The following is a 14,166-nucleotide window of genomic DNA, read 5'->3' on the forward strand; positions in this document are numbered from 1 at the left end:
CAGTGTAGTAAACACTAGAGTATGATCCGGTACATGAGCTTTGAGCTGGGACACATGGAAAACTGGGTGAACCATACTGCCTCGCGGCAACTCCAGCTCGTATGTTGCGTTTCCAATTTTCTCCAGAATCTTGAAGGGTCCGAAATATTTGAGAGCCAGTTTTGGACATGGACGATTAACCACAGACGACTGAGCATATGGTTGTAGACGCAGATACACTGTTTCTCCCACCACAAACTGACGATCAGATCTTTTTCTGTCAGCAAACTGCTTGTACTTGCACTGAGCTCTTGCTAAATGATCTTTGAGCAACGCTGTGTTCATTCTGAGAGGCCAACCAAGTCTGCACATCCGGATTCATGGAAACAGACTGACCTGCCAACTGTCCTACATTCGGGTCTTGTCCATATAATGCCTTGTAAGGAGTGCAACCCAAAGAAGAATGATAAGTAGAGTTATACCAAAACTCTGCCTGAGGAAGCCAGGCCGCCCATTTAGCTGGAGAGGCATGAACTGCACATCGTAAGTACATTTCTAAACACTGATTCACACGCTCTGTTTGACCATCCGTTTGGGGATGATATGCTGTGCTCATTTGAAGTTCACTGCCCCAGACTCTAAACAATTCTCTCCAGAATGCACTTGTAAAGATCTTATCTCTATCAGAAACTATGGACAAGGGCAGTCCATGAAGTCTGACAATGTTGTTGAGGAAGACCTTAGCTACTGATGCTGCTGTAAACAGATGTTTCAGAGGCAGAAAGTGACTTACTTTTGTGAAACGATCCACCACCACTAGGATAGCACTGAACCCCTCTGATTTAGGTAGTCCTTCAATGAAGTCCATACTAATGGCTTGCCATGGTCGATCTGGTAAAGGGAGAGGTTGTAACAACCCAGGTGTTTTGCACAGCTCATGTTTAGCCTGTTGACAAGTACTGCACTGCTTCACAAAGTTTTCTACATCTGTCTTCATACCAGTCCAACTGAACAATTGCTTCACTCTGTGGTAGGTGGGAAGTATCCCAGAGTGGCCTCCCACTGGTGATGAGTGGAAAGCCTGAATGAGCTTTGTTTGCAGACCTGCATTTGCTCCAATCCAAATTTTATCCTCATGTTTAATTAGCCCCTCTTGCAAATAAAACCCAAGTAACTCCATGTCATAAGATCCATGGAAACACCAGTAAAGGGACTTGCCAGCGAGGGTTGAGGGGCGGCTGAAATCGACGTAACCGCCTTCTAATTGTTCCGGCGCCGAGATGAGGTTGCCCCACATGCCGGTCTCCGACGAGTAGACACGGGCGCGGGCTCGGGAATCATAATTCCCTCTGGAGAAGGTCTACACCAGGACCACCTTGAAGGGGCTCGAGTGGCAGCCACCGTGCACGTGTGCCGGGTCGCCGTCGCAGCAGAGCACGGCCCCGTGGGCCATGTTGCCCGCGCCGAACTCCGGCGGGAGGGCGACGCGGTGCTGGTCGCCGGAGACGGGGTCGCACACGAGGGCCTCGCGCCGCCGGTGGTCGGCGACGAGGACGCAGCCGTGGCGGCACCCGAGGAGCGTGCCGTGGTAGGGGTAGGAGTCGGCGGCGCCGCCGTAGTCGATCCGCATGGAGAGGCGCTGGCGGGGCACGCGGTCGGGGCGGGCGAGGACGGGGGTGAACGAGACCCACCCGCCGTACTCCTTGAAGAGCCCGAGGAGCGGGGCCTTCCGGTGGTGGCTGCGGAAGCGGAGGAGGAAGCCGGGGTTGGCGGCCAGGCGGCGCCAGCGGTTGCAGACGAGGGAGACGCGCGGGAGGGTCGCGCGGGCAGCCGGAGGAAGATCTCCCACAGGATGTCGCGCCGCTCGGTGGCGCGCCAGCAGGGGCAGATCGCAGGCGGCGACGCGCCGGCTCGTCGCCGTCCTCGCTCATGATGGACCGCGCCCCGCCGCCGGCGGAGCCGGCAGCCATGGAGATTAATCTTTTTTTTCTTCTTCTTGTTTTTTAGGAGATTTTTTCTCGATCGATAGCAGTTGGAGGAGCGCTCGGAGATACCTAAATGGAGGCTCGGGCTGTGATGTGGGCTTTTTTGTTTTGATGAAGAAATGTTTGTGCTATCCTAAATAAAAATATATAAATAAATATGGAAAAAACTTGGGCTCGGCGCGCTGGCTAAACACTTGGCCGGTCACTTGTCCACGCACGTGCCAGGCAGTCAAAGGGCCCGCACGCAGACGTCCTTCTCTTATCCGCGTCGCTCCCTCGGCCAGATCCGCGCCACTGGAGCTCTGCCTGCCTTGTCGGACCCAGCCACGCCGGGAGCTCTGCCTGCCTTGTCGGACCCAGCCACGCCGGGAGCTACAACCGGCGAACAGAGGAGCTGCAGGGGCGCTATGCTTGAACCGTGTCCTAGAGATGTGGAACCGTGTTCTGGTAATGCTGGAACGTGGTCTGTGGAAGTTGGAACCGTGTCCCCTGATAATGGCATTTTTTGCTACGACTGTGGTCGAGAAAGCTGCAACGAGCATCCGTACAAGGTGGAACCGGTCACCAACAGAGCTGCAACTAGTGTTTAGAAAAGGTTCAACGGCAGATGGCTTGGTGCTACGATAGAGCTGGAAACCGACGATGCAATTGCTGCAACCGTATGTACATTTTGTTGGAACTGGCTGATGACAGAGCTGGAACCTTAACTATGAGATGCTACAAATGGCATCGTGTTTTGCTACCGTTGTCTTGGAGAAAGCTGCAACAACATTGGCAAAAGCTGGAACCGGTCACCGCAAGCTGCAAATCTACAAAAGCTGCAACGGCGACAACTGGGCGAGCCAGTGCTACAGCTGGCAATGGTGTTTGCTACAACCGACAACGGCAAATGCTGCAATCAATCATAGTGTAAGATCTCCGTCGCCAAGGAGCTACGACGGGAACTGTAGCCCTTTGACGATGGAGCTTGAAGAACCTTGTACATGGTGCTCCCTTGGGAGCCATGGTGGCACCCCTTGCACGGAGCTCAAGAACCATGGCATAGCGTGCCCTAGCAGCCATGGCGGGTCTTTGAAGGCGGCGAGCCTGGGTTGTGCGGCGGTGCTTCTATCTCCGGCGAGGGAATTACGGCGAGGGTTGTCGCCGCTCGCCGCAACCACCCTCTCTCTCTCTCTCATGCGCGGTGGCTGCACCTTTTTTTATTGACGATGCGGGAGAAGGGGGAAGCGAGGAGGAACAATGTGGGATGACGCCGGAGGAGGGGTGTCGTGGTTCTAAGTCTGACAGTAGAATGGGGGGTAGGTATGGAGAGGCAAGATCCTAGCTATGGAGTAGTTGTACACACGAGTGTTTAGCGAGTTCAGGCCCTTCTCGGAGGAAGTAACAGCCCTACGTCTCGGAGCCCGGAGGCGGTCGACTGGTTTCTGTGTATATGAGTTACAGGGGTGCGAACCCTTTACACTGAGGAGGGGGGTGGCTTATATAGAGTTCGCTTGACCCCTCCGGCCCTCAGTTATGCAGGGTTTAAAGTACATTAAGACAGGGGGTTACTGGTAACGCCCTCATAAAGTGCTATGAAGACTATTAAAGCTACTTAATGACAGACCGTTGCGTGCTGACTGACTTTAGGTCTCCTGGCCGTCGAGTGGTTAGCTTCATGGTCGAGTGACTATCTTCATGGTCGAGTGTCCTTGGGTTCGTCGAGTGAAGTCCCTCTTGGCCGACTGGAAGGTAGCTTCTTCTAAGGGTGTCCTTGGTGTGGTATCCTAGACAGGTCCATGATTCTACCCTAGGTACATAACCTCATCATTAGCCCCCAAATGGATCGAGGTTCGAGTGAGGATGGAGTTGATGATTTTCTCCGAGCTATTTCCCGTGCTTTGATTATGTCGTATCCTGGATCAGCGATTTTTCTTTTTGGCGTTGTCATCAACTTTTCTTCAGTCACCTTGATCCATTCCTTTCTTCTGTCGAGTGAACTTTTGAACTTTAGTGAACTTCCGAGCGACGGATCGTAGGAAAGATATCGTCTGACAGATTGATCTGCCGTTAGCAGATTTTGTGGGATCCGAATTTTGGGAAGCGCGCGAAACTGGGCGGACCGCGGTACTCGGATGGGATAAGACGTGGACGCCTCGATTTCCGCGCCGCCTTTTTCGCCGCGTATCGTGCGTGCGCGACTGTTTCGGGATGTGACAGGACCGCCCGGGCCTACTCGTCAGCCACTCGGAAGTGTCCTTATATAAAGGGTCGGGCGAGGGTTTTTTTTAACAGAGCCTTCCCATTCTTCTCTCCGCCCTCTTTGCCTCCGCCCGCTGTGCCTGCTCTCGCCTCTGCTTATCCACTCCTCGCGCGCTTCGCCGGCGGCAATGGTGAAGGAGAAGACGGCGGCCTTGGAGCGCGCGAAGAAGGCGACGGCGGCGGGGAAAGCGAAGGGGAGAGCATCCAGTCGGGGCGGATCTTCGTCAAGATCCCGCCTGCCAAAGGGTTGGGTCCAAGGGGATTGGATCCGCTCGACCATCACCGAGAGGGATCTCAATGACCTGGCCAACAAGGGTCTGATCCCCCATGGGTCAGCAAGGCTTCTGGGGTCCAAGTGTCAACCGCAGCCGCAGGAGGGTGAGTGCGTCCTCCTAGCCACTCATATCGATCGTGGATTCTCTCTGCCGCCGAGTGTTTTCTTCCGAGGGTTCTTGAACTTCTTTGGGGCGCAACTCCACCATTTCACTCCCAATTCTATCGCCCATCTCGCTGCTTTCATTTCCATGTGCGAGAACTTCCTGGGTTGTCGACCTCATTGGGGTCTCTTTAAGCACATATTCACCTGTCGCTCACAGACGGTGAAAAAGGCGAGTCCGGGTGACGAGAGGACTAAGGTTATCCAGATGTGCAGGGGTCTTGGGATTTAGATGAGGAATAAGAGTACTTTCCTGGCCATGACCCTTCTTGAGTCGGTCAGAGGGTGGCAGTCGACTTGATTTTACTGCCAAGACAAGCCGACGCCGGGGCAGTCGACTGGTCTCCCTCCTTTTTCCATGGACCGAGTGGACAAACCCTCTTCTCTGAAAGTGCTTCCTGAGGAGAAAGCTCAGGTAAAAATGCTAATGGAGCGCGTAGTCCAACTCGTTAGGGACGGAGTGACGGGTATGGATCTTCTGGAGGTCTTCCTTAGGCGGCGCATCCAACCACTTCAGTACCGAGGCCATCCGATGTGGCTGTATTGTGGTACTGAAGACACCACTCGGGTCCATCCAGAAGCGGTCGACGACGCCACACTGGAGAGGTGGGTGGCCGCAATCATGGGGAATAAGGACAACCCTCGAGGGGCTAGGAGGATCCCACCACTCGACTGTACCTACACACCGGACACGGTATGGCCACTTATTTCCAACTGCAATCTTGCTTTATTCATTCTGCTTCGCTGCGAATTGGTCGAGTGATCTTTGTTTTGCTTTGTTGCCTGACAGGCCACCACGGAGTTATACTCGATGCCCAATGGAGCGCAAACACCGACTGAGGAGGAGGAAGGAAGTGGGGGTGAAAGAAGTCCATTTTTTGTGTGGTAGATAATTTGATGCGTGAGGTCCCCTCCAAATTTTAACTCATTTGTACATCTGAGCAGCTCTCTATAAAAAGACAATGCGGCAAGGGTTGTTCCCCACGCCCCTCCACCTATATATAGAGGGGAGGGGGCGCCCCAAGAGTACACACCAAGCCCTTGGCGCTCCTCTCTCTTCCGTTAGTCCGTAGTTCTTCCGTCCTCGTTCTAGTAGGACTTGGTGGAGCCCTACTGAACTAGCTCTACCACCACCACCACCACCGCGTCGTCGTCCTAGTTGTGATCTCTTCTACTTCTCCGCCTTCTCTTGCTGGATCAAGAAGGAGGAGACGTCATCGAGTCGCACGTGTGCTGAACTCGGAGATGCCCTCCGTTCGGCACTAGATCGGTTGGATCGTGATCAGATCACGAAGAGTACAACTACATCAAGTGTGTCATATACGCTTCTGCTTTCGGTCTACGAGGATAACATAGACACACTCTCCCCTCTCGTTGCTATGCTTCTCCTATATAGATCTTGGGTGTTCCTAGAAAAAAATTGATTTTCATGTTTCGTTCCCCATATCCAGGCATGTCCTTATCTACCTCGGATATGGGCTGGGTATGGGGAGCGTCGGTCAGCCCAGATGTTTAGGCCGAGTTTGCCAGGTCTGGCTGGGTGACAATTTTATATCAGGGCAGTAACCGGGCAGGCCACCCGGACATTTGCAGACATGGGGGCTTTAGTTGTAGATGCTCTTATTCAATGCAAAGAGATGCATTGCATGCACGTGTGCACTCGAGAAAGAAATAAGACAAATGCACACATGCCTGTTAGCATTTTTTTAATATCGTACAGACGCAGATGTTCATACATATACACATACACTCACCGCCTGAACGACCGAGCTCCTCCGAGAAATGAGTCGGCACATCATTTTGAGATTGAGAAAGTCACCATTAACTCATTCGTAGTCCACGAAAACGTCTCCTCCCACTGAAAGCATATGAAAGGCCTGAAACCACTAGTGCAGAACCTGTTGGAAATATGCCCTAGAGGCAATAATAAAAGTATTATTATTATATTTCCTTGTTCATGATAATTGTCTTTTATTCATGCTATAACTGTATTATCCGGAAATCGTAATACACGTGTGAATACATAGACCACAATATGTCCCTAGTGAGCCTCTAGTTCACTAGCTCGTTGTGATCAACAGATAGTCATGGTTTCCTGGCTATGGGCATTGGATGTCGTTGATAACGGGATCACATCATTAGGAGAATGATGTGATGGACAAGACCCAATCCTAAAACTAGCACAAAAGATCGTGTAGTTCATTTGCTAGAGCTTTGCCAATGTCAAGTATCTCTTCCTTCGACCATGAGAGCGTGTAACTCCTGGATACCGTAGGAGTGCTTTGGGTGTATCAAACGTCACAACGTAACTGGGTGACTATAAAGGTGCACTACAGGTATCTCCGAAAGTATCTATTGTTTTATGCGGATCGAGACTGGGATTTGTCACTTCGTGTAAACGGAGAGGTATCTCTGGGCCCACTCGGTAGGACATCATCATATGCGCAATGTGACCAAGGAGTTGATCACGGGATGATGTGTTACGGAACGAGTAAAGTGACTTGCCGGTAACGAGATTGAACAAGGTATTGGATACCGACGATCGAATCTCGGGCAAGTAACATACCGATAGACAAAGGGAATTGAATACGGGATTGATTAAGTCCTTGACATCGTGGTTCATCCGATGAGATCATCGTGGAACATGTGGGAGCCATCATGGGTATCCAGATCCCGCTGTTGGTTATTGATCGGAGAACGTCTCGGTCATGTCTACATGTCTCCCGAACCCGTAGGGTCTACACACTTAAGGTTCGATGACGCTAGGGTTATAAAGGAAGTTTGTATGTGGTTACCGAATGTTGTTCGGAGTCCCGGATGAGATCCTGGACGTCACGAGGAGTTCCGGAATGGTCCGGAGGTAAAGATTTATATATGGGAAGTCCTATTTTGGCCACCGGAAAATGTTCGGGATTTTTCGGTATTGTACCGGGAAGGTTCTAGAAGGTTCCGGAGTGGGGCCCACCTGCATGGGGGGACCCACATGGACGTGGGTAGTGGGGGAAAGGCCCCACACCCCTGGTCAAGGCGCACCAAGATCCCCCTTAGAAGGAACAAGATCATATCCCGAAGGGATAAGATCAAGATCCCTAAAAAGGGGGGATAACAATCGGTGGGGAAGGAAATAATGAGATTTCTTTCCTCCCACCTTGGCCAACGCCCCAATGGACTTGGAGGGCAAGAAACCAGCCCCTCCACCCCTATATATAGTGGGGAGGCGCATGGGAGCTATATACGAAGTTCTGGCACAGCCCTACCTCTCTTCCTACTCCTCCTCTCCCATGGTGCTTGGCGAAGCCCTGCTGGATTGCCACGCTCCTCCACCACCACCACGCCGTTGTGCTGCTGTTGGATGGAGTCTTCCTCAACCTCTCCCTCTCTCCTTGCTGGATCAAGGCGTGGGAGACGTCACCGGGCTGTACGTGTGTTGAACGCGGAGGTGCCGTCCGTTCGACACTAGGATCATCGGTGATTTGAATCACGACGAGTACGACTCCATCAACCCCGTTCACTTGAACGCTTCCGCTTAGCGATCTACAAGGGTATGTAGATGCACTCTCTTTCTACTCGTTGCTGGTCTCTCCATAGATAGATCTTGGTGACACGTAGGAAAATTTTGAATTTCTGCTACGTTCCCCATCAGTGGCATCATGAGCTAGGTCTATTGCGTAGATTCTTTGCACGAGTAGAACACAAAGTAGTTGTGGGCGTTGATGTTGTTCAATATGCTTACCGTTACTAGTTCAATCTTGTTTCGACGGTATTGTGGGATGAAGCGGCCCGGACCGACCTTACACGTACTCTTACGTGAGACAGGTTCCACCGATTGACATGCACTTGGTGCATAAGGTGGCTAGCGGGTGCCAGTCTCTCCCACTTTAGTCGGAACGGATTCGATGAAAAGGGTCCTTATGAAGGGTAAATAGCAATTGGCATATCACGTTGTGGTCTTGCGTAGGTAAGAAACGTTCTTGCTAGAAACCCATAGCAGCCACGTAAAACATGCAACAACAATTAGAGGACGTCTAACTTGTTTTTGCAGGGTATGCTATGTGATGTGATATGGCCAAGAAGAATGTGATGAATGATATGTGATGTATGAGATTGATCATGTTCTTGTAATAGGATTCACGACTTGCATGTCAATGAGTATGACAACCGGCAGGAGCCATAGGAGTTGTCTTTATTTATTGTATGACCTGCGTGTCATTGAAGTACGCCATGTAAACTACTTTACTTTATTGCTAAACGCGTTAGTCATAGAAGTAGAAGTAGTCGTTGGCGTGACAACTTCATGAAGACACGATGATGGAGACCATGATGATGGAGATCATGGTGTCGTGCCGGTGACGATGATGATCATGGAGCCCCGAAGATGAAGATCAAAAGGAGCAAAATGATATTGGCCATATCATGTCACTATTTGATTGCATGTGATGTTTATCATGTTTATGCATCTTGTTTGCTTAGGACGACGGTAGTAAATAAGATGATCCCTTACAAAATTTCAAGAAGTGTTCTCCCCTAACTGTGCACCGTTGCTACAGTTCGTCGCTTCTAAGCACCACGTGATGATCGGGTGTGATGGATTCTTACGTTCACATACAACGGGTGTAAGACAGTTTTACACAGCGAAAACACTTAGGGTTAACTTGACGAGCCTAGCATGTGCAGACATGGCCTCGGAACACGGAGACCGAAAGGTCGAGCATGAGTCGTATGGTAGATACGATCAACATGAAGATGTTCACCGATGATGACTAGTCCGTCTCACGTGATGATCGGACACGGCCTAGTTGACTCGGATCATGTGATCACTTAGATGACTAGAGGGATGTCTATCTAAGTGGGAGTTCATAAGATGAACTTAATTATCCTGAACATAGTCAAAAGACCTTTTGCAAATTATGTCGTAAGCTCGCGCTTTAGTTCCACTGTTTAGATATGTTCCTAGAGAAAATATAGTTGAAAGTTGATAGTAGCGATTATGCGATCAGTAGAAAGCTTATGTCCTTAATGCACCGCTCAGTGTGCTGAACCCCAACGTCGTTTGTCGATGTTGCGAACATCGGACATACACGTTTTGATAACTACGTGATAGTTCAATTAAATGGTTTAAGTAGAGGCACCAAAGACGTTTTCGAAACGTCGCGGAACATATGAGATGTTTCGAGGGCTGAAATTGGGATTTCAGGCTCGTGCCCACGTCAAGAGGTATAAGACCTCCGACGATTTTCTTAGCCTGCAAACTAAGGGAGAAAAGCTCAATCGTTGAGCTTGTGCTCAGATTGTCTGAGCACAACAATCACTTGAATCGAGTGGGAGTTGATCCTCCAGATGAGATAGTGATGTTTCCCCAAAGTCATTGCCACCAAGCTGCTAGAGCTTCGTGATTAACTATAACATATCAGGGATAGATATGATGATCCTTGAAATATTCATGATGTTTGACACCGCGAAAGTAGAAATCAAGAAGGAGCATCAATTGTTGATGGTTGGTGAAACCACTAGTTTCAAGAAGGGCAAGGGAACAAAGGGATACTTCATGAAACGGCAATTCAGCTGCTGCTCTAGTGAAGAAACCCAAGGTTGAACCCAAACCCGAGACTAAGTGCTTCTGTAATAAGGGGAACAACCACTGGAGCAGCATTACCCTAGATACTTGGTAGATGAGAAGGCTGGCAAGGTCGATAGAAGTATATTGGATATACATTATGTTAATGTGTACTTTACTAGTACTCCTAGTAGCACCAGGGTATTGGATACCGGTTCGGTTGCTAAGTGTTAGTAACTCGAAATAAAAGCTACGGAATAAACGGAGACTAGCTAAAGGTGAGCTGACGATATATGTTGGAAGTGTTTCCAAGGTTGATATGATCAAGCATCGCACGCTCCCTCTACCACCGAGATTGGTGTTTGCGTTGAGCATAGACATGATTGGATTATGTCTATCGCAATACGGTTATTCATTTAAGGAGAATAATGGTTACTCTATTTTTGAATAATACCTTCAATGGTCTTGCACCTAAAGGAATGGTTTATTGAATCTCGGTCGTAGTGATACACATTTTCATGCCAAAAGATATAAGATAGTAATGATAGTACCACTTACTTGTGGCACTGCCATGTAAGTCATAATGGTATAAAACGCATGAAGAAGCTCCATGTTGATGGATCTTTGGACTCACTCGTTTTTGAAAAGTTTGAGACATGCGAACCATGTCTATTGGTGTATATGCATGAAGAAACTCCATGCAAATGGATCGTTCGGACTCACTTGATTTTGAATCACTTGAGATATGCAAATCATACCACATGGGCAAGATGACTGAAAAGCCTCATTTTCAGTAAGATGGAACAAGATAGCAACTTGTTGGAAGTAACACATTTTGATGTGTGCAGTCGAATGAGTGCTGAGGCATGCAGTGAATATCATTATGTTCTTACTTCACAGATGATTCGAGTAAATGTTGAGTATATTTACTTGATGAAACACAAGTCTGAATTATTGAATGGTTCAAGTAATTTCAGAGTGAAGTAGCAGATCATTGTGACAAGAGGATAAAATGTCTATGATATGATCATAGAGATGAATATCTGAGTTACGAGTTTTGGCACACAATTAAGACATTGTGGAAATTGTTTCGCAATTAATACCGCCTGGAACACCATAATGTGATGGTGTGTCCGAACATCATAGTTGCACCCTATTGGATATGGTGCGTACCATGATGTCTCTTATCGAATTACCACTATCGTTCATGGGTTAGGCATTAGAGACAACCACATTCACTTTAAATAGGGCACCACGTAATTCCGATGAGATGACACCGTATGAATTATGGTTTAGAGAAACCTAAGTTGTCGTTTCTTAAAAGTTTGGGGCTGCGACGCTTATATGAAAAAGTTTCAGGTTGATAAGCTCGAACCCAAAGCGGATAAAATGCATCTTCATAGGAAACCCAAAACAGTTGGGTATACCTCCTAATTCAGATCCGAAAGAAATATGGATTGTTTCTAGAATCGGGTTCTTTCTCGAGGAAAAGTTTCTCTCGAAAGAATTGAGTGGGAGGATGGTGGAGACTTGATGAGGTTATTGAACCGTCTCTTCAACTAGTGTGTGACAGGGCACAGGGAGTTGTTCCTGTGGCACCTACACCAATTGAAGTGGAAGCTTATGATATTGATCATGAAACTTCGGATCAAGTCACTCCCAAACCTCGTAGGACGACAAGGATGCGTACTACTTCAGAGTGGTACGTAATCATGTCTTGAAGGTCATGTTGCTAGACAACAATGAACCTACGAGCTATGGAGAAGCGATGGTGGGCCCGGATTCCGATAAATGGCTTGAGGCCATAAAATCCGAGAGAGGATCCATGTATGAAAACAAAGTGTAGACTTTGGCAGAACGGCTCGATGGTCGTAAGGCTAATGAGTACAGATGGATTTCAAAAGGAAGACGGACAATGATGGTAAATGTCACCATTAAGAAAGCTCGACTTGTCGTTAAGATGTTTTCCGACAAGTTCAAGGAGTTGACTACGATGAGATTTTCTCACTCGTAGCGATGCTAAGAGTCTGTTGGAATTATATTAGCGATTACTGCATTATTTATGAAATCTTGCAGATAGGATGTCAAAACATTGTTTCCTCGACGATTTTAATGAGGAAAGGTTGTATGTGATACAACCGGAAGGTTTTGTCAATCCCGAAAGATGCTAATAAGTATGCAAAGCTCCAGCAATCCTTCTAAGGACTGGAGTGAGCATCTCGGAGTTGGAATGTATGCTTTGATGATGAAAAAAATTTGGGTTTGTACAAAGTTTATGAGAAACTTGTATTTCCAAAGAAGTGAGTGGGAGCACTATAGAATTTCTGATGAGTATATGTTGTTGACATATTGTTGATCAGAAATGACGTAGAATTTCTGGAAAGCATATAGGGTTATTTTGAAAGTGTTTTTCAATGGAAAGCCTGGATTAAGCTACTTGAACATTGAGCATCAAGATCTATAAGGATAGATCAAAATGCTTAATAATACTTTCAAATGAGCACATACCTTGACATGATCTTGAAGGTGTTCAAGATGGACCAGTCAAAGAAGGAGTTCTTGCCTGAGTTGTAAGGTACGAAGTTAAGACTTAAAGCTCGACCACGACAGAATAGAGAGAAAGGACGAAGGTCGTCCCCTATGCTTAAGACGTAGGCTCTTCAGTATGCTATGCTGTGTACCGCACCTGAAGTGTGCCTTGCCATGAGTCAGTCAAGGGGTACAAGAGTGATCCAAGAATGGCTCACAGGACAGCGGTCAAAGTTATCCTTAGTAACTAGTGGACTAAGGAATTTTCTCGATTATGGAGGTGGTAAAAGAGTTCGTCGTAAAGGTTACGACGATGCAAGCTTGACACCTATCCGGATAGCTCTGAGTAGAGAGACCGGATACATATAATGGAGCAATAATTTAGAATAGCTCCAAGTAGAACAGTTGTTTGGAATAGCTCCAAATAGAGCGTGGTAGCTGCATCTAGGAGATGACATAGAGATTTGTAAAGCACACACGGATCTGAAAGGTTCAGACCCGTTGACTAAAACCTCTCTCACAAGCAACATGATCAAACATAAAACTCATTGAGTGTTAATCACATAGTGATGTGAACTAGACTACTGACTCTAGTAAACTCTTGGGTATTAGTCACATGGCGATGTGACCTGTGAGTGTTAATCACATGGCGATGTGAACTAGATTATTGACTCTAGTGCAAGTGGGAGACTGTTGGAAATATGCCCTAGAGGCAATAATAAAAGTATTATTATTATATTTCCTTATTCATGATAATTGTCTTTTATTCATGCTATAACTGTATTATCCGGAAATCGTAATACACGTGTGAATACATAGACCACAATATGTCCCTAGTGAGCCTCTAGTTGACTAGCTCGTTGTGATCAACAGATAGTCATGGTTTCCTGGCTATGGGCATTGGATGTCGTTGATAACGGGATCACATCATTAGGAGAATGATGTGATGGACAAGACCCAATCCTAAGACTAGCACAAAAGATCGTGTAGTTCATTTGCTAAAGCTTTGCCAATGTCAAGTATCTCTTCCTTCGACCATGAGAGCGTGTAACTCCTGGATACCGTAGGAGTGCTTTGGGTGTATCAAACGTCACAACGTAACTGGGTGACTATAAAGGTGCACTACAGGTATCTCCGAAAGTATCTATTGTTTTATGCGGATCGAGACTGGGATTTGTCACTTCGTGTAAACGGAGAGGTATCTCTGGGCCCACTCGGTAGGACATCATCATATGCGCAATGTGACCAAGGAGTTGATCACGGGATGATGTGTTACGGAACGAGTAAAGTGACTTGCCGGTAACGAGATTGAACAAGGTATTGGATACCGACGATCGAATCTCGGGCAAGTAACATACCGATAGACAAAGGGAATTGAATACGGGATTGATTAAGTCCTTGACATCGTGGTTCATCCGATGAGATCATCGTGGAACATGTGG

The sequence above is a fragment of the Triticum aestivum genome, chromosome 7B, assembly GCF_018294505.1.
Source record: "Triticum aestivum cultivar Chinese Spring chromosome 7B, IWGSC CS RefSeq v2.1, whole genome shotgun sequence".
Lineage (NCBI taxonomy): Eukaryota > Viridiplantae > Streptophyta > Magnoliopsida > Poales > Poaceae > Triticum > Triticum aestivum.